At 35.5% G+C, this 19,321-nt stretch overlaps 2 non-coding genes across 2 annotated transcripts; both read right to left on the bottom strand.

Annotated features, from left to right (window-relative positions):
• Positions 1–16,652: 16,652 nt before the first annotated feature.
• On the bottom strand, positions 16,653–16,726 carry TRNAW-CCA (transfer RNA tryptophan (anticodon CCA)). Its single transcript has one exon. It is a non-coding gene; the product is annotated as a tRNA-Trp (tRNA).
• A 139-nt stretch (positions 16,727–16,865) lies between these two features.
• Positions 16,866–16,939, bottom strand: TRNAP-UGG (transfer RNA proline (anticodon UGG)). The gene has a single exon. It is a non-coding gene; the product is annotated as a tRNA-Pro (tRNA).
• Positions 16,940–19,321: the final 2,382 nt, after the last annotated feature.

A 19,321-nucleotide genomic window follows, 5' to 3' on the forward strand; every position in this document is an offset into this window, starting at 1 on the left:
GAGAAAAAAAAAAAAAAGATCCACCGAATAGGTATTGATCCAAATACCTCGAGATGGATTGTGATACATATTCATTAATAATATTTATTCATCTAAGTGGATAAATCTATAATATAAATATAGAGGCACTTCTTTTTCTTTTTAAAGAAGTTTTAAAATATATCTTTTCTTTATGATAAAGAAGGGGGTGAGATTCCCCTTTATTTTTTTGCGTTTCTTAATTTTGTATTCCGCTATTCCGACGAATATTTTTTTAGTCTTGCTTATCTTTATCTTATCTTATTTTCCTAGTTGTGCTAAGTAATGTGCGCGGTACAAAGTTCCTGGTAGAGAACTTCTTTGAGTCATCCTATTTTTCTGTTCATATGAAGGAAATTAATATGCGATTTTCAAAATAGGGGAATCCAAATGAAACCCTTTTTTTGCTCAGTCTATCTGGAATGCTTTTGTATAATTAGGAATTAATTATAAATAGGTATTCCGTTTCATCTAGGAAAAGAACCTAAAAATATTCCTTGACTTGAATAAAATCTGGAGTTGTGTTGTATAAGTGAGCATGAATTTCTTATCATTCAATGAGCATCTTGTATTTCATAAAAATTGGGGGTTATATAATCCTTACGTAAGGGCCAGCCTATCCAACTTTCAGGCATTAGGATACGTTTAAGGCGCGGATGATTATCATAAGAGATTCCCACCATATCATAAGATTCGCGTTCTTGAAAATCGGCACTTCTCCAAATCCAGAAGACAGACGGAATTCTAGGATTATCCTTTTGGGCAAAGACTTTTATGCAGACTTCTTCTGGATTATCTATACCATATTGTATTCTCGTAAGATGATACACGCTAGCTAAAGATCCACCGGGTGCTACATCATAAGCACATTGGGAGCGTAAATAATTGTAACCACTATACATATAAAATGACAGCAATGGAATCCCAATCCCCTGCTTTTATTTGTAAAGTCTCTATTCCTCGGTGATCAAAGCCCAAAGATCTATGAACCACCTCATGTTTGACTAGCCAATTAGATAACCAACCCTGCTGCATTGTCTTCATCTCTCCCTCTTTGTATAAATATTTCACATTTCGGATGCAAGTTTGAAAGATTGCCCTGCTTTTTATTTTTCTACACAAAAGAGCCCCTCTCCTAATTCACTAATTTGTAGGAAGGTACTGAACTTTTGGATTTGAAAAAAGTTTCAGAAGATATATCTAATGTAGATGGTGATTGATAGAGCAATTCTTGCTCATAAGTTCCTGTATGAGTACTGCGCCTAACATAAAGCTTGTGACTGGTAGTAAAACATCTATTTTTATTTTGAGATAGAGTTTGATCCTCAACTATTTCTCGCGATATCTTCTTACGAAGTTTTGTTAGGGCATCTATAACTGCCTCCGGTTTAGGTGGGCAGCCCGGCAAGTAGACATCCACAGGAATTAACTTATCAACTCCCCGAACAGTACTATAGGAATCCGTACTGAACATTCCCCCTGTAATAGTACAGGCTCCCATAGCAATGACGTATTTTGGTTCAGGCATTTGCTCGTATAATCTCACTAAAGAGGGAGCCATTTTCATTGTTACCGTACCGGCTGTTAAAATTAGGTCTGCTTGCCTAGGACTTGATCTTGGTACCAATCCATAACGATCAAAGTCGAATCGTGAGCCTATTAATGAAGCAAATTCAATGAAACAACAACTGGTACCGTATAGAAGGGGCCATAAACTGGAGAGTCTTGACCAATTCGAAAGATCATTTGGTGTAGTTGAAATAACAGAATTGGAACTTGTTTGGTCAAGTAAGGGAAACTCAATCAAATTCATAACTGTCTCAATAGAATCTTTTCCTTCTTTTTTTTTGTCTAAATATTCAGTTAAGACCATTCCAAGGCTCCTTTTCGCCATGCATAAACTAAACCAACAACTAAGATAAGCACGAAAATCAAAGCTTCGATAAAAACGGATACACCCAATACGTCGAAACTCATTGCCCAAGGGTATAGAAAGACGGTTTCCACATCAAAAACAACAAAAACGAGCGCAAACATATAATAGCGTATTCGGAATTGTACCCAAGCCCCTCCCATGGGTTCTATACCCGATTCATAACTAGAAAGCTTCTCTGGTCCTTCACTAACCGGGGCTAAAAGTCCTGAAATCGAAAATGCCAAAATAGGAATAAGGCTTGCTATTATTAGAAATGTCCAAAAAATATCATATTCGTGAAGCAGAAACATAATGTACTCCCATTAATGTGGAATAGGCGGAACTTAAATTAGTCAATTCAATTCAGCATTGTCAATTTATCCAGAACTTCTCTCTTTTCCTCGGTGAAACAAGAATCTTTTTTGTTCAAACAAAAGCGCTTAGTTTAAGTTTAGCCTTTGTTTCCTCTGTGCTGCATCTTCTTTAAAGATTCATCCAATGGAATCCCAACTCCCTTTCTTTTGGATTTCCATTCTATTTAGATATGGTGTATGTAGATCTAATTCTTATATAAAGAAAACTTTCTCGTTTCACTTTGTCTCGCTTTCTCTAGAATCTCTAGAAAAAAGAATAGCTCTATCCTTTATTTAATATTTAATAATAAAATAATAAGAGACTATTAAATAAAAATGAGAATACTACTAAATTAGAACCTAATTAAGATAGTAGGACTAATCTATGCAGTATAATTAATGAGAAGTAATACTATAAAATAAAAATAAAGAACTCTATTTCAGAACTATGAGACAGAATATTCTGTTTTCTTATTTACTCTTTACTTTATTTTTTCTATTTAAAGTTGATCAATTTACATAATGTATCTATAAACAAAGTAATAAATATACTTAAAACAAAGTAGGAATTCGCAAAATGGATAAAATCATTGCAGTTATTATAGGGAAGTCTAGAGATATCCTATTTGAAGGAGGACGGGATTCAAATCAGGGAAAGGATCCTTTCTTCTATTGATTTGATAGAAATTCGTTTTTCTTTTCCTGTCTGTATGATTTTGATTTTCGATGAATGAGCCTTTGGTAATGCTTTTATCTCTATTCTATGTCGCAGGCGCCTATCCAGTCTATAAACAAATACTAATGAGAAAATGAAAACTATACTAAACTAAAGAAAACATAGGATAGAGATCCTAAAATCTAAAAAAGGGCATATTAGGGCTATACGGATTCGAACCGTAGACCTTCTCGGTAAAACAGATCAAACGGATTATTATCGAAATGATTTGAACTGTTTCAAAGACCCAACATGCATTTTTTTGCATTGGGCTCTTTCATAAACTGATTTAAAGATCAGTTAGTCCACCATAGTTTTTCTTTACGGAAAGATAATGAGATGGCTCCCTGTGCTCTGATTGATTTTTTGTATTATGATCTATCTAGGAGCAATACCAAAGTGTTTCAAAGGAGGATTACCTTGACTTAGGTCTGCCTCCGGTCTAAATTAAATCAACCTAAGTGAAATGGAGTCTCTATCGTTCCACTGCAAGAGTTAACTATGAGACTTCATACACCTTAAAGTTCATAGAACGAAAAGAAGTTTTTTGGAGGCCCTTATCCTCATTACGCCTAGCATTTAGTGGGCTGGATATTTACCTTATCAACTAGCAAATCCATAAGGGTTCTATTTGATTAGGCACCTGAATTGGCACCTGAATCGGACTGAACCGACTGTTTGTCAGGCTACTGTTCTCCTATTCTCTCGAATCTATGAAGTAAGACATTGATTTTGCAATAAGATCGATTATGTTCATTGCATAATAAGCTCCTTTGAAAAGCATTGGCGCACGTGTAAACGAGTTGCTCTACCGAACTGAGCTATAGCCCTTATCAGAGATATCTTAACATATAGATAATTTCTTGTCAAGATGAATATTTTCTAATGCCAGAGGATACCCCTTTGATCTGTATCTGTTTAGTATTTAGTTTAGTATTTAGTATATAACAGACCAATAACAGAGCGGTATTGCTTAGAAAAGGGATTCAATATATAATCGATCGAAGTAATGGGTCTTCCTTTGTGGTGATAAATTGCCTACTTAACTCAGTGGTTAGAGTATTGCTTTCATACGGCGGGAGTCATTGGTTCAAATCCAATAGTAGGTAAGTAGGTAGAAAAATTACTAGATAGCATTGGACTTACTTCGCTTCGCTATCTAATAACTTTTTCTACCCCTCTTCCCTTTTTCTTTGTATCAACTATAAACCACTGGATTGTCTTCAATTGGATGGGGGAATCCAATTGACAGCCTCGATTCGTATCCTAGCTCGTCTGAGAGCGAGCTTCGCTTCAACCAAATCTTTCGTACCCTCAGCTTTACTCAAGTTAGCTTCGGCTATTTCAAGTGCCTTTTGAGCTTCTTCCGGATCAATATCACTACCCAGTTCCGCATCATTTCCTAAAATGATGATCTCATTATTAACTATTCTCGCAAAACCGCTCCACAGAATCGCTGTTAACCATTGGTCGTTGAGGAGGCGTATTCTCAAAGGACCCATATCTACTGCTGTGTTAATGGGGGCGTGGTTTGGTAATACGCCAATTTGGCCACTATTAGTGGATAAAATGATTTCTTTCACTTCACAATCCCAAATAATTCGCTTAGGAGTCAGTACATAAAGATTTAATTTCATTTCTTCGATTTGTTCTCCTCTTCTAAGGTTATAGCTTTCGTGCTAGCTTCATCGATGTTACCCACCAAATAAAAAGCCTGTTCAGGTAGGCCGTCTAATTCTCCGGAAAGGATTAGTTGAAATCCCCTAATAGTTTCCGCAAGAGCAACATACTTTCCTGGAGAACCAGTAAAAACTTCTGCCACAAAGAACGGTTGTGATAAGAAACGCTCAATTTTTCTTGCTCTTGCTACAGTTAAACGATCCTCTTCCGATAATTCATCCAAGCCAAGAATTGCGATAATGTCCTGAAGTTCTTTGTAACGTTGTAAAGTTTCCTTAACTCTTTGCGCAGTTTCATAATGTTCGTTGCCAACGATCCGAGGCTGTAACATAGTCGAGGTTGAATCTAAAGGATCTACTGCTGGATAAATACCCTTGGAAGCTAATCCTCTGGAAAGTACGGTAGTAGCATCCAAATGTGCAAATGTTGTGGCAGGGGCAGGGTCGGTCAAATCGTCTGCAGGTACATAAACTGCTTGAATCGAAGTTATAGATCCCTTTTTAGTAGAAGCAATTCTTTCTTGCAAAGAACCCATTTCTGTACTAAGAGTAGGTTGATAACCCACTGCGGAGGGCATTCTCCCTAATAAAGCGGATACCTCTGATCCTGCTTGAACAAAACGAAAGATATTATCGATAAATAAAAGCACGTCTTGCTTATTAACATCTCGGAAATATTCCGCCATAGTTAGGGCAGTTAAACCAACTCTCATACGAGCTCCCGGTGGTTCATTCATTTGGCCATAGACTAGAGCTACCTTTGATTCCTCAATATTTTTTTCATTAATTACTCCGGATTCCTTCATTTCCATATAAAGATCATTTCCTTCACGAGTCCGTTCCCCTACTCCACCGAATACGGATACGCCCCCATGAGCTTTAGCAATGTTATTGATTAATTCCATGATCAGTACTGTTTTACCTACTCCAGCCCCCCCAAATAGTCCTATTTTTCCTCCACGTCGATAAGGAGCTAAAAGATCGACGACCTTAATACCTGTTTCAAAGATGGATAATTTCGTATCTAACTCGATAAAGGCAGGCGCAGATCTATGAATAGGGAACGTTGCACTACTATCTACAGGACCCAAATTGTCAACAGGCTCCCCAAGAACGTTGAAAATTCGTCCGAGAGTAGCTCCACCGACCGGAACACTGAGAGGAGCTCCCGTGTCAATCACTTCCATTCCTCTCATCAACCCGTCCGTAGCACTCATAGCTACAGCTCTAACTCGATTATTTCCTAATAATTGTTGTACCTCACAAGTCACATTAATTTGCTTATCGGCAGTGTCTCTACTCTGGACTACCAAAGCGTTATAAATATAAGGTAACTTGCCTGGGGGAAAAGTGACATCCAGCACGGGTCCAATAATTTGATCGATACGACCTGTACTTTTTTCTTCAATTGTGGAAACCCCGGGAGGAGAAGTAGTAGGATTGGTTCTCATAATTATCACATAATTAAAAAAAAGGAATTTGTCGAAATTTTTCTTTTTTTATTGTTGAATAATGCCAAATCAAATCAAAAAAAATCCAAAAGTAAAAAGGAAATGAATTAGTTAATTCAATAAGAGAGAAAAGGGGACCAGGACTTGATTTCGTTGCCCAAGCGAATCCCATTCAATCGTTTACTCATGGAATGAGTCCATTGGAAAGTTCAATCAATCTTTTTTTTCATATACATTTTGCCTTTTGTGGAGGATCTGTGCCTACTCTACTTTCCTATCTAGGACTTCGATATACAAAATATATACTACTGTGAAGCATAGATTGCTGTCAACAAAGAATTTTATTAGTATTTAGTTAGGTATTTGCATTCAAAATAAGAAAAGAGAACTATTAAGAACTTGTAAAATAAGGATTAGGAATTAATTTGGGTTGCGCTATATCTATCAAAGAGTATACAATAATTATGGATTTGGTAAATCAAATCCATGGTTTAATAACGAACCGTGTTAACTTACCATAACAACAACTCAATTCCTATCGAATTCCTATATTGGAATTCCTATAGGATAGAACATACACAGGGTGTACGCATTATATATGAATGAAACATATTCATTAACCTAAGCATGCCCTCAATTTTCTTTAATGAGTTGATATTATATTAATTGAATATCCTTTTTGTTTTACGAGATTTTTGCTAAAGTTTCATTTACGCCTAATTAACATCGAGTAGACCCTGTTATTGTGAGAATTCTTAATTCAAGAGTTATAGGGAGGGACTTATGTCACCACAAACAGAAACTAAAGCAGGTGTTGGATTTCAAGCTGGTGTTAAAGATTATAAATTGACTTACTACACCCCAGAGTATGAAACTAAGGATACTGATATCTTGGCAGCATTCCGAGTAAGTCCTCAGCCTGGGGTTCCGCCCGAAGAAGCAGGGGCTGCAGTAGCTGCCGAATCTTCTACTGGTACATGGACAACTGTTTGGACTGATGGACTTACCAGTCTTGATCGTTACAAAGGACGATGCTATCACATCGAGCCTGTTGCTGGGGAAGACAACCAATGGATCTGTTATGTAGCTTATCCATTAGACCTATTTGAAGAGGGTTCCGTTACTAACATGTTTACTTCCATTGTAGGTAACGTATTTGGTTTCAAAGCCCTACGTGCTCTACGTTTGGAGGATCTACGAATTCCCCCTACTTATTCAAAAACTTTCCAAGGCCCGCCTCATGGTATCCAAGTTGAAAGAGATAAGTTGAACAAGTACGGTCGTCCTTTATTGGGATGTACTATTAAACCAAAATTGGGATTATCCGCAAAAAATTATGGTAGAGCGTGTTATGAGTGTCTACGTGGTGGACTTGATTTTACCAAAGATGATGAAAACGTAAACTCACAACCATTTATGCGCTGGAGAGACCGTTTTGTCTTTTGTGCCGAAGCTATTTATAAATCACAGGCCGAAACCGGTGAAATCAAGGGGCATTACTTGAATGCGACTGCGGGTACATGTGAAGAAATGATTAAGAGAGCTGTATTTGCAAGAGAATTAGGGGTTCCTATTGTAATGCATGACTACTTAACTGGGGGATTCACCGCAAATACTACTTTGGCTCATTATTGCCGCGACAATGGCCTACTTCTTCACATTCACCGTGCAATGCATGCAGTTATTGATAGACAGAAAAATCATGGTATGCATTTCCGTGTATTAGCTAAAGCATTGCGTATGTCTGGGGGAGATCATATCCACTCCGGTACAGTAGTAGGTAAGTTAGAAGGGGAACGCGAAATGACTTTAGGTTTTGTTGATTTATTGCGCGATGATTTTATTGAAAAAGATCGTGCTCGCGGTATCTTTTTCACTCAGGACTGGGTATCCATGCCAGGTGTTATACCGGTAGCTTCAGGTGGTATTCATGTTTGGCATATGCCAGCTCTGACCGAAATCTTTGGGGACGATTCTGTATTACAATTTGGTGGAGGAACTTTAGGACATCCTTGGGGAAATGCACCTGGTGCAGCAGCTAATCGAGTGGCTTTAGAAGCCTGTGTACAAGCTCGTAACGAAGGGCGCGATCTTGCTCGCGAAGGTAATGAAATTATCCGAGCAGCTTGCAAATGGAGTCCTGAACTAGCCGCAGCTTGTGAAGTATGGAAGGCGATCAAATTCGAGTTCGAGCCGGTAGATACTATTGATTAACTAGATAAAACTAAAGATAAAGAAGGTATAAATAAAAAAGAAACGAAATAAAAAGAGAAAAAAATCAGTTATGAAATGCAGTAATTCTTCTTTATTCTTCTAATTGATTGCAATTAAACTCGGCTCAATCTTTTTTAGAAAAAAAAGATTGAGCCGAATAAAAATAGATCATGATATGATCATGAGACTTGACAAATTGAGATTCGTCTATTCTATATATCTAGAATATATATATTAAGGTATAATACAATAAAGAAATACAAATAAAATAATAAAATAATAAAATATAGTATTATCATATGATAATGATAATGGAATCAAATACGCAGTATTTACAGAAAAAAGTCTTCGTTTATTGGGAAAGAATCAATATACTTTTAATGTCGAATCGGGATTCACTAAGACAGAAATAAAGCATTGGGTCGAACTCTTCTTTGGTGTTAAGGTGGTAGCTGTGAATAGCCATCGACTACCTGGAAAAGGTAGAAGAATAGGACCTATTCTGGGCCATACAATGCATTACAGACGTATGATCATTACCCTTCAACCGGGTTATTCTATTCCACTTCTAGATAGAGAAAAAAACTAAAGGAGAATGAATGAAAAAAGACATAGTTTGGAAGTTAGACCTTTTTATAGGACTCTCTTTCAATTTCAAAAAAGAGGACGTTTGAAACTTTTAACAGGCGTAATCGTGAGTCAACAAGTGACTCGAACTGTGTGTAAAAAAAGAAGCATTTTTTTTTTTTCAAAATGCTAGAACTAGATAAGGAAGTTTTCTATAACCTTGAGAAAAAGGATAAAAAGGTAGTTTTTTTTTAGTTTATGACTCCGATCAAGAGCGAGAAATCCTTGATTTGGGATTGGACATAGAACCTGGACCCATCGTAGAGACGTTTAGTTCAAAAGAAAGGATCGTATCCTGATGGTAAGAATTATACTTTCGTGGAAATACAGCGCTATAGACTTCAATGCGGTAGAGTAGACGTTTTGTTTCTAATTTTTCTGGACCAAACCTCCGCTCCGACCCAACGATACAATGAATTTTTTCTGTTCATATTCATAAATAAAAAAGATTCGGAATCGCAATGCTACTATATGCGTCCAGAGGAGTATTTGGAATAATATTCTTCTATAATCCATTATTGCGGGGGGTCTTACTAACAGGGCTTCGCTGCACGGGACAGGTCTTCGTCGAAAAGCTAACTCCACCCGGCATTTTCATACCCTTTCTTTGGGTGGTATATCGCCTTTTAAAGTCTAAGAGGGTAGTAGGGGATCTATAGTAGGTAAGATAATTTGCCCTTTGATTTTGATTGAATATACTATTTTTCCGCCTTTACCACGCATTATTGTATGCGCTTCTAGAGAAGTATGTATGCAGGAAGTAAATTCTAACCGCTTTCTTTTGAATCCAATTTCAAATTAGATTAGAAAGATAGAAAGGCCATGAGGATGGGAAAATCAAAATAAAATCTTTTTAATTAGTTCTCCTTTTTTGGAATTTTCTTATTATCCTTTCATTTTTTTTACAGAATATTTTTCAAACTAAAAATAAAAAATACAATACAATAGTCAATATTCCTTATAATAGATATACTTAATTATATCATAAGAATCTTAAGATATTTTTCGACTAGATAGAAATAGTAAATTTGAATTGAGACACCTATTCCATGACGGATTTAAACTTACCTTCTATTTTCGTGCCTTTAGTAGGCTTAGTATTTCCGGCAATTGCAATGACTTCTTTATTTCTTTATGTGCAAAAAAATAAGATTGTCTAGTATTTTTTAGTGTAAGTAATATAATATGGTAGGGTATGTGGCTTTTTCTACACACACTTTCTACACACAAATGAAAAACGGTTATGGATGCGGATATAGGCTACGAGCATAAATGCATGAATATGCAGAGCCAGGTATAGCGAGTTTTATTTTATTTATTTTAATTGAATCAACGAATATTTTTTGAATAGAAAGTCAATGTATCTAACCTATTATTTCACAGGAGTACTAGTTGCTGAAGGCGATTTCAGAATCAAAAAAAGTAAAGTCAAAATTATTTAGCTTATTCTCTCAATTTCAATCGACCGCTGCTGGATTTAGTATATCTAATATGAATTGGCGATCAGAACACATATGGGTAGAACTTCTAAAAGGTTCTCGAAAAAGGGGTAATTTTTTCTGGGCCTGTATTCTTTTTCTAGGTTCACTAGGATTCTTATCGGTTGGGATTTCCAGTTATCTTGGTAAGAATATTATATCTATACTTCCATCTCAAGAAATTCTTTTTTTTCCGCAGGGGGTCGTGATGTCTTTCTACGGAATCGCAGGCCTATTCATTAGCTCCTACTTGTGGTGTACTATTTTGTGGAATGTAGGTAGTGGTTATGACCGATTCGATAGAAAAGAGGGAATAGTGTGCATTTTTCGTTGGGGATTCCCTGGAATAAAACGTCGCGTCTTCCTTCGATTCCTTATGCGGGATATCCAATCAATTAGAATTCAGGTTAAAGAGGGTCTTTATCCTCGTCGTATTCTTTATATGGAAATCCGGGGCCAGGGGATCATTCCCTTGACTCGTACTGATGATAAATTTTTTACTCCACGAGAAATTGAACAAAAAGCTGCCGAATTGGCCTATTTCTTGCGCGTACCAATTGAAGTATTTTGAGGTATCTTTTTTGAACTGAGTTGAATGAAGAAAAAGAAGAATTGGAAGAAGAAAAGTTTTCTCAACACAGGGAGGAAGTCCCTTCTAAATTGGATTTGTTATTGTAAGGGGATTTTTAAGTATTTATCTAAAGGAAGGAACAAACGAGGATAAGAGAAATTTGCTTTTAATTTTTTTTTATCCAAGTTAGATATATCGCATACTATTCTTCCTTTTTCATCCGAAAGGGCTTTTTTTTTATTCTATTTCACTATTTCATTCCATCTAGATCTAAGAAAGAACCCAATGCACTGAAATTCCACTAATAACTAATATACAAAAAAGAAGAATAGATACAGGGTATCAAACCTATAGAGTTTTTGCTTCAAAGAAATAGAAATATCATGAAATAGAAATATCATCATATAGAGTCAGGGAATGGAATAGAGTCAGCGAATGAAGCATATTCATTAACAACTCCATTTACAGATCAAAAATGAAAAAAAAGAAAGCATTGCCTTCTTTACTATATCTTGTATTTATCGTACTTTTGCCTTGGGGGGTCTCTTCCTCATTTAACAAATGTCTGGAACTTTGGATTAAGAATTGGTGGAATACCAGGCAATCCGAAACTCTCTTAACTGATATTCAAGAGAAAAGGATTCTAGAAAGATTCATAGAATTAGAAGAACTTTCTCTCTTGGACGAGATGATAAAAGGGAAACTAAAGACACATGTACAAAAACCTCCTACAGGAATACACAAGGAAATAATACAATGGGTCAAAATAAATAATGAGGATCATCTCCATACCATTTTGCATTTCTCGACAAATATAATCTGTTTGGCTATTCTAAGTGGTTCTTTTTTTCTGGGTAAAGAGGAACTTGTCATTTTGAATTCTTGGGTTCAGGAATTCTTCTATAATTTAAATGACTCAATAAAAGCTTTTTTTATTCTTTTAGTTACTGATTTTTTTGTTGGATTTCACTCCACCCGTGGTTGGGAACTAGTAATTCGTTGGGTCTACAACGATTTTGGATGGGCTCCTAACGAGCTTATTTTCACTATTTTTGTTTGTAGTTTTCCAGTAATTCTAGATACATGTTTGAAATTTTGGGTCTTTTTTTGTTTAAATCGTCTATCTCCTTCGCTTGTAGTCATTTATCATTCAATTAGTGAAGCATAAATTCATTTGATCTCCCGATATTAATATTAATCAAATTAGCAAGCATCTTTTTTTAGAAAGAAAGCCCTTTTCCATTTTAGCAAAATTCTTTCTATTTATACCTACTTTAAGGTATTCATCATTGCAGTACAACTGTTGCAGTAGAATGACAACAGATTCGTGTATAGGGAACTAGATTAGCTTAGCTACCTATCTAATTTATTGTAGAAATTCTGGGATCTGCGATTGGACATGGAAAATAGAAATACTTTTTCTTGGGTAAAGGAACAGATAACTCGATCGATTTCTGTATCGATCATGATATACGTAATAACTCGGACATCTATTTCAAATGCATATCCCATTTTTGCGCAGCAGGGTTATGAAAACCCACGAGAAGCAACTGGACGAATTGTATGTGCCAATTGCCATTTAGCTAGCAAGCCCGTCGATATTGAAGTTCCCCAAGCTGTGCTTCCCGATACTGTATTTGAAGCAGTTCTTCGAATTCCTTATGATATGCAATTGAAACAAGTTCTTGCTAATGGAAAAAAGGGAGGGTTGAATGTAGGTGCTGTTCTTATTTTGCCCGAGGGATTCGAATTAGCGCCGCCCGATCGTATTTCCCCTGAGTTAAAAGAAAAGATAGGAAATCTTGCTTTTCAGAGTTATCGTCCCGATAAAAAAAACATTCTTGTGATAGGCCCTGTTCCCGGTAAGAAATATAGTGAAATTGTCTTTCCCATTCTTTCCCCTGATCCTGCTACGAAGAAAGATGCTCATTTCTTAAAATATCCCATATATGTAGGGGGAAACCGAGGAAGAGGACAGATCTATCCTGATGGTAGCAAGAGTAACAATACAGTCTATAATGCTACGTCAACAGGTATAGTAAGAAAAATACTACGTAAAGAAAAGGGGGGGTATGAAATATCCATAGTTGATGCATCAGATGGACGCCAAGTGATTGATATTATACCTCCCGGACCAGAACTTCTTGTTTCAGAGGGGGAATCCATCAAGCTTGATCAACCATTAACAAGCAATCCTAATGTGGGAGGTTTTGGTCAGGGGGACGCAGAAATCGTGCTTCAGGATCCATTACGTGTCCAAGGCCTTTTGTTCTTCTTCGCATCCGTTATTTTGGCACAAGTTTTTTTGGTTCTCAAAAAGAAACAGTTTGAAAAGGTTCAATTGTACGAAATGAATTTCTAGGTCCCGGGATTTCTTACCATCAAGTTGGTAAAAAGCCTCGATTTATTGGCAATTGCTAGAATTATCTATGATCTATTTTGGAAATCCTTTTTTTGTTTAGACTGCTTTTTGTTTATGAGATGTCTGGAATTCCTTATTTATATCCCATGCAAAAGAAGAGAATCCAAGGCAAAGGCGAGAACAATCAAATTAAAATTTCTTCTTTTTCGGAGGGATTGCAGGTCTTCTTAATCGTCTATTCGGCACAAGAAAAAGCCTTTTTCTTGTGCCGATTCTTCTTGTATCAAAATAAGAATCCTTTTTCTTCCTAATTCGTCAAAGATTACTATTTCTTCTTTATTCGGGTCTGTCTCTTGGACCTCTTTTTCTTTTGCTTAGGTTTAGCCGAGGTAGTGGACAAACAGAGGGGAAGAAAATATGGCGGGGGAAAAATTTCTTGTGATTGTGAGCAAATTGCTTGGCTTGTTTAATTAAGTTCAACTTCAAATTTACAGAAATTTTGCAAAAAAAAAGTAAACTCTTCCATTGAAGGTTTTTTTATTTTTAGGCTAGTTGAATAGTTTTGATTAAGGTTTTATTAGTTTATTACTCGAAACTAAATCAAGGATTTTCAGGATACTTCCTTCGTGGAATAAGATATTGGATCCTCGAGTGATCTCTTTTTCTTGTTGCTTCATAAGAGTGAATCGAATAGATTCAATTCGCGTTATAAGAGTAAAATAAAAATTCCGCGGGTCCTTTCCGCTCTAATCAGATAAAGGGGGGTAAGGACCCGCTAAGCTCCTACTTTTTCATGTTTACAATCTGGTCCCTCCGATTACTATAGAGATGAACCCAATCCAGAATATGAACCATAAAAGAAAACACCTACTAAACCAATCACAGCAATACCAGCTACAGTACCTATCAGCCAAAGAGGAATTCTTCCAGTAGTATCGGCCATTTCCCCTACTTTCCTCCACATTTTATCAATTGGTCATGCTAGAGACAAAAACAGTCATGGGTAGTTATAAGGATGGTATCCTTCCAAATGGGATAAGAGAATTCTTATTAGTCTCTTTCTTTCTCTCAATTGAAGAAGTAATTGGAAAATAAAACAGCAAGTACAAAAATGAGTAATAAACCCCAGTATAGACTGGTACGATTCAATTCAACATTTTGTTCATTCGGGTTTGATTGTGTCATAGTTCTATAGTTGGAATTTGTTTTATCGTTGGATGAACTGCATTGCTGATATTGATCCCAAGAAAAAAACAGTAGGTACAGCTAGTCCGTGAATAGCCAGCCATCGCACTGTAAAAATAGGATAGGTTCGATCTATGGTCATTGAGGGCCTCCTAAAAGGATCTACTAAATTCATCGAGTTGTTCTAAAGAATCAAAACGGTCGGTTATTAACGGAATTCCTTGTCGGCTTTCCGTGAAATACTCGTTTGGCCTAGGACTTCCAAACACGTCATAAGCTAAACCCGTACTGACAAATAACCAACCCGCAATGAATAGGGAAGGTATAGTAATGCTATGAATAACCCAGTATCGAATACTGGTAATAATATCAGCAAAAGAACGTTCTCCCGTGCTTCCAGACATGCTGAACTCCCAAAATTTTTGTACATTCAAAAAAGGAATTGATTCCGTAAAAGATGGGATCGACCAGTAAATAGAAAATTACTGATATTTCATCCTTGTGAGATTGTCAATTTTGTACCAAAGGTGTATTTTGAGTATACCGAATTAGTATAGCTATCCTTCCTATGGCACAGCAATCTGGTTTTGCCTGGTTCCGAAACATAATTACTTTTTTATTTTTTTTTTGTCTATAGGTAAGCTATATGTTATTCAAGGCATCAATAGAAAACCCCATTTTTGTAGGTTCTACTTACTTTTCATTGGCTTCGGAATAATAGAGTAATTCGGAATAGCAGCCAAAATCTTGGGAAAATCTAAGTTAATGATCAATAGGTTTGGATAAATAATTTAGGAAGGATATTCTCATACTGACACAATACAAGGACAAGTATATGTGAAATCTATCCTTTCATAATTCGTAATTCATCCTTGTATTGTTTGTTGGATTAGGTCTAACTTTCTTGACCAAACTGCGAGCGCGGAACTTTACGAGATGAAATAGGGAAAGACAGAAGATAGAATAGAACTTAAAAGGATAATTGAAGTGACTCGTCTTCGAATCTACTTTGGTTGGAGTTCGAAAAAGGAATAAAAATAAAGTAAATTCAAGGAAGAGCTTTCTTTTTTTTTTTTTTTTAACAGCCCCTTGGCAGGTCGTGGAATGCTTTTGTTCTCCTCTTATTCCATATGGAATACAATCAGTTAAAATAAGAAGGAATAGGGGAATATTCGATCGTTCACTCCAAAAAGAGGGTCCTATTGAAAAAGAAATTATCCAAAATAGAAAGAAGTTTTTTTTTTCAAATTCAATTGTTTATTTATCTCTTATTCAAAAATTTCCCTGAAAATTGAATTTCTTTTTTTCATTCAATGGGGTTAGATGATCTAGTTCTTAATATTATTACTTTACTCAATTGACAAATTCCACAACAAATCTCTTGATTCGGAATTAGGGACTCATGTATCATCTGATGAATCCACTTTCTTTTACACTTCTGTATCTTACTCTATCTTGTTTTTTAGTATTATCTAAAATAACTGATGAATTATGAATTTTCCATAACTTAGGTAAATGCTTTACCAACATATGTAGTGTAGTAAAAAAAAATAAATGGAATTTAACTCTTTCATGCTTACTTTAACTAGTTATTTTGGTTTTCTACTGGCTGCTTTAACTATAACCCCAGCTCTATTTATTGGCTTGAACAAGATACGCCTTATTTGAATTGACTGAATAATTATAATTCAGAAAAGAAAAATCTTTCTTTGGGATTCCTGGCATTCTACGACTCTTTTCCAGACTAATTAGGAATTCTTTTCTTGGTCATTGAGATTCGTGGATAATTTAGAGTACTATTTAGGGATAGATCGTACCTCTTTTTTTATCCCCTCGAACAAATCGAAATGATTGAAGTTTTTCTATTTGGAATCGTCTTAGGCCTAATTCCTATTACTTTAGCGGGATTATTCGTGACTGCGTATTTGCAATACAGGCGTGGGGATCAGTTGGATCTTTGATTGAGTCATTTTTTTTTTTTGATTGACCTCCTCCAGACCAGAGAGGAGGTCAAATTGAAATTGGAGTTACAATTCAATTTTGTTAAGTTATTTTACTCTGCTTCGACATAAAATAGATGGAATCACGCTCTGTAGGATTTGAACCTACGACATCGGGTTTTGGAGACCCGCGTTCTACCGAACTGAACTAAGAGCGCTTTCATTCATTCAAAAAGAAAATCTTTTTCTATTCCTAATGTATCTCACGTACGTATAGTCTCCACAAATTCAAGTTATACCCACTTTACTTTAATTGATCTCGTCGCTACTGCCTATAAAGAAGAAAGAAGTAATAGGTAGGGATGACAGGATTTGAACCTGTGACATTTTGTACCCAAAACAAACGCGCTACCAAGCTGCGCTACATCCCTTTTCCAAATTAAATTGTTGTACAATGCCATTGTACACAATTCCTGTCTTCTTTTCCACATCATAATTTTCTTCTTCTTTCTTTCTCTATCTATATATAGAACCCTCGTGTCATTTCTTCTTTTTGGTCTCATATAATTAAGGAATTATATACATATAAAATCCAATATAATTTCGCCTATAAAAGAAGGATTACTTTTCCTTGGTAATATATAGGAAGAAGGGGTCATCTTTTTCTTTTTTAGGGATAGGAAAATTTCGTCGATATGGTTCATTTTATATATAGCATAACAATCTTGGGCAAGAGTTTATGATCATATATGTATTCCAACAAGGAAGGAGGATTTTCAATGCGGGATATAAAAACATATCTCTCTGTAGCACCCGTGCTAAGTACTCTATGGTTTGGTGCTTTAGCAGGTTTATTGATAGAAATTAATCGTTTATTCCCAGATGCTTTGTCATTCCCTTTTTTTTAATTCTAGTTATTGCTATGGGAGGGATAGATTTCTTCGTGATATGACAAAATTTGATCCTTTTCAATCTTTTTTTAGTATCGGAAGGAAAAAGAAAGAAAAGATGGATTGGGTTGAACCTCAGAGTCATTAAAAATTTGGTAAACCCCATTTTTGAAAATAGAAATTCAATTTAAAGGGGTACCCAAGCTAAATAAGGCCTCAGAAATCAGAGCATAGAAAAGGCGGGGCTGGCTAATTAAATGAAAGGATTTCGAACCAAAATCTTTGCTAATTCGACAAGGATTGTATTCTTTAATTATTTCTCTATTTTTTATTACTTAATTAAAGAATAAAAAAAAATTATTCTAATGAATTTTATTCTTCTTCTTCGGATTCAAAATAGAAGAATAAAAGAATAAGTAGAAGAATTAAGTTAAGTCAATCCAAAAAGAAAAGGAGGTTCATGGCCAAGGGAAAAGATGTTAGAATCAGAGTTATTTTGGAATGCATCAGTTGTGTTCGAAAAGGTGCCAATGAGGAATCGACGGGGATTTCTAGATATAGTACTCAAAAGAATCGCCACAATACACCCGGACAATTAGAATTCAAAAAATTTTGTCGTTATTGTCGCAAGCATACGACTCATCACGAAATAAAGAAATAGGAACATCGTGTGTTTGATCTTTCCAAACAACAGAAAGAGTAAGAACTTCATATTTAATATATAAAGAAAACATAGTATAGAATACAAAATACAAATCAACTCATCTGATTTCCGGTAGATATTATTTCATATGTATAGAGGGTATTCATATACTATAATATGAATCAAATAAGATATGGATCAAAGAAAAACTACTTCTTCTGGATCCTAAATTAATAAAATAAAGAAGTGAATTTTCAAATTTTCAAATTTTAAATAAGGAATAAATCATGTATACATCTAAACAACCTTTTCTTAAATCTAAGCAACCCTTTAGTAAATCCAAGCAAACTTTTAATAAATCCAAGCAACCCTTTCGTAAATCCAAGCAAACTTTTCGTAAATTCAAGCAACCTTTTCGTAAATCTAAACAACCTTTTCGTAGGCGTCCCCGGATTGGCCCGGGAGATCGAATTGATTATAGAAACATGAGTTTAATTAATAGATTTATTAGTGAACAAGGAAAAATATTATCGAGACGAATAAATAGATTAACCTTGAAACAACAACGATTAATTACTCTTGCTATAAAACAGGCTCGTATTTTATCTTTCTTACCGTTTCGTAACTATGAGAACGAAAAGCAATTTCAAGCCCAGTCAATTTCAATAATTACAGGTTCTAGACCCAGAAAAAATAGACATATTCCTCAATTAACGCAAAAGTACAATTCCAATCGAAACTTAAGAAACAACAACCAAAATTTAAGAAACAACAACCGGAACTTAAGTTCCGATTGTTGATGTTTTATTCGAATTCGAAAGGGCCAGACCTATATATATTATAAAGAAAGTAATCCAGCTCGTTGATTCCTACCACTTAATCTTAATTTATTGTATCTTCCCGGAGTTCCCTCTCCGGGAATTCATCTTTTATTATTCCAGTATATTACTTTATTTATACCTTTAATTGATGATCTTTATTTTATTGGAAATCGTGTAAAGATTATTTGGATTTGATACAGCTACTTGTGCAAGCATTTTACGATTAAGAATCAATTTCTTCTTGTACAGGTTGTGTATTAATTTACTATAACTATCGAATACTTTATATACCCGCGTTGCTGCGTTTATCCGAGTGATCCACAAACGACGAAAATCCCTCTTTTGCCTACCTCTATCTCGATGAGAGGAAACAAAAGCTCTTTTTACCTGTTGGGTAATCATTCGATTAAGTCTTAAATGAGCCCCTCTAAAGTTTGAGGCAAATGAACGCATTTTTGT

Source organism: Triticum urartu, unplaced genomic scaffold, assembly GCF_056163025.1.
Source record: "Triticum urartu cultivar PI428250 unplaced genomic scaffold, HENAU_Tu73 scaffold2, whole genome shotgun sequence".
NCBI lineage: Eukaryota > Viridiplantae > Streptophyta > Magnoliopsida > Poales > Poaceae > Triticum > Triticum urartu.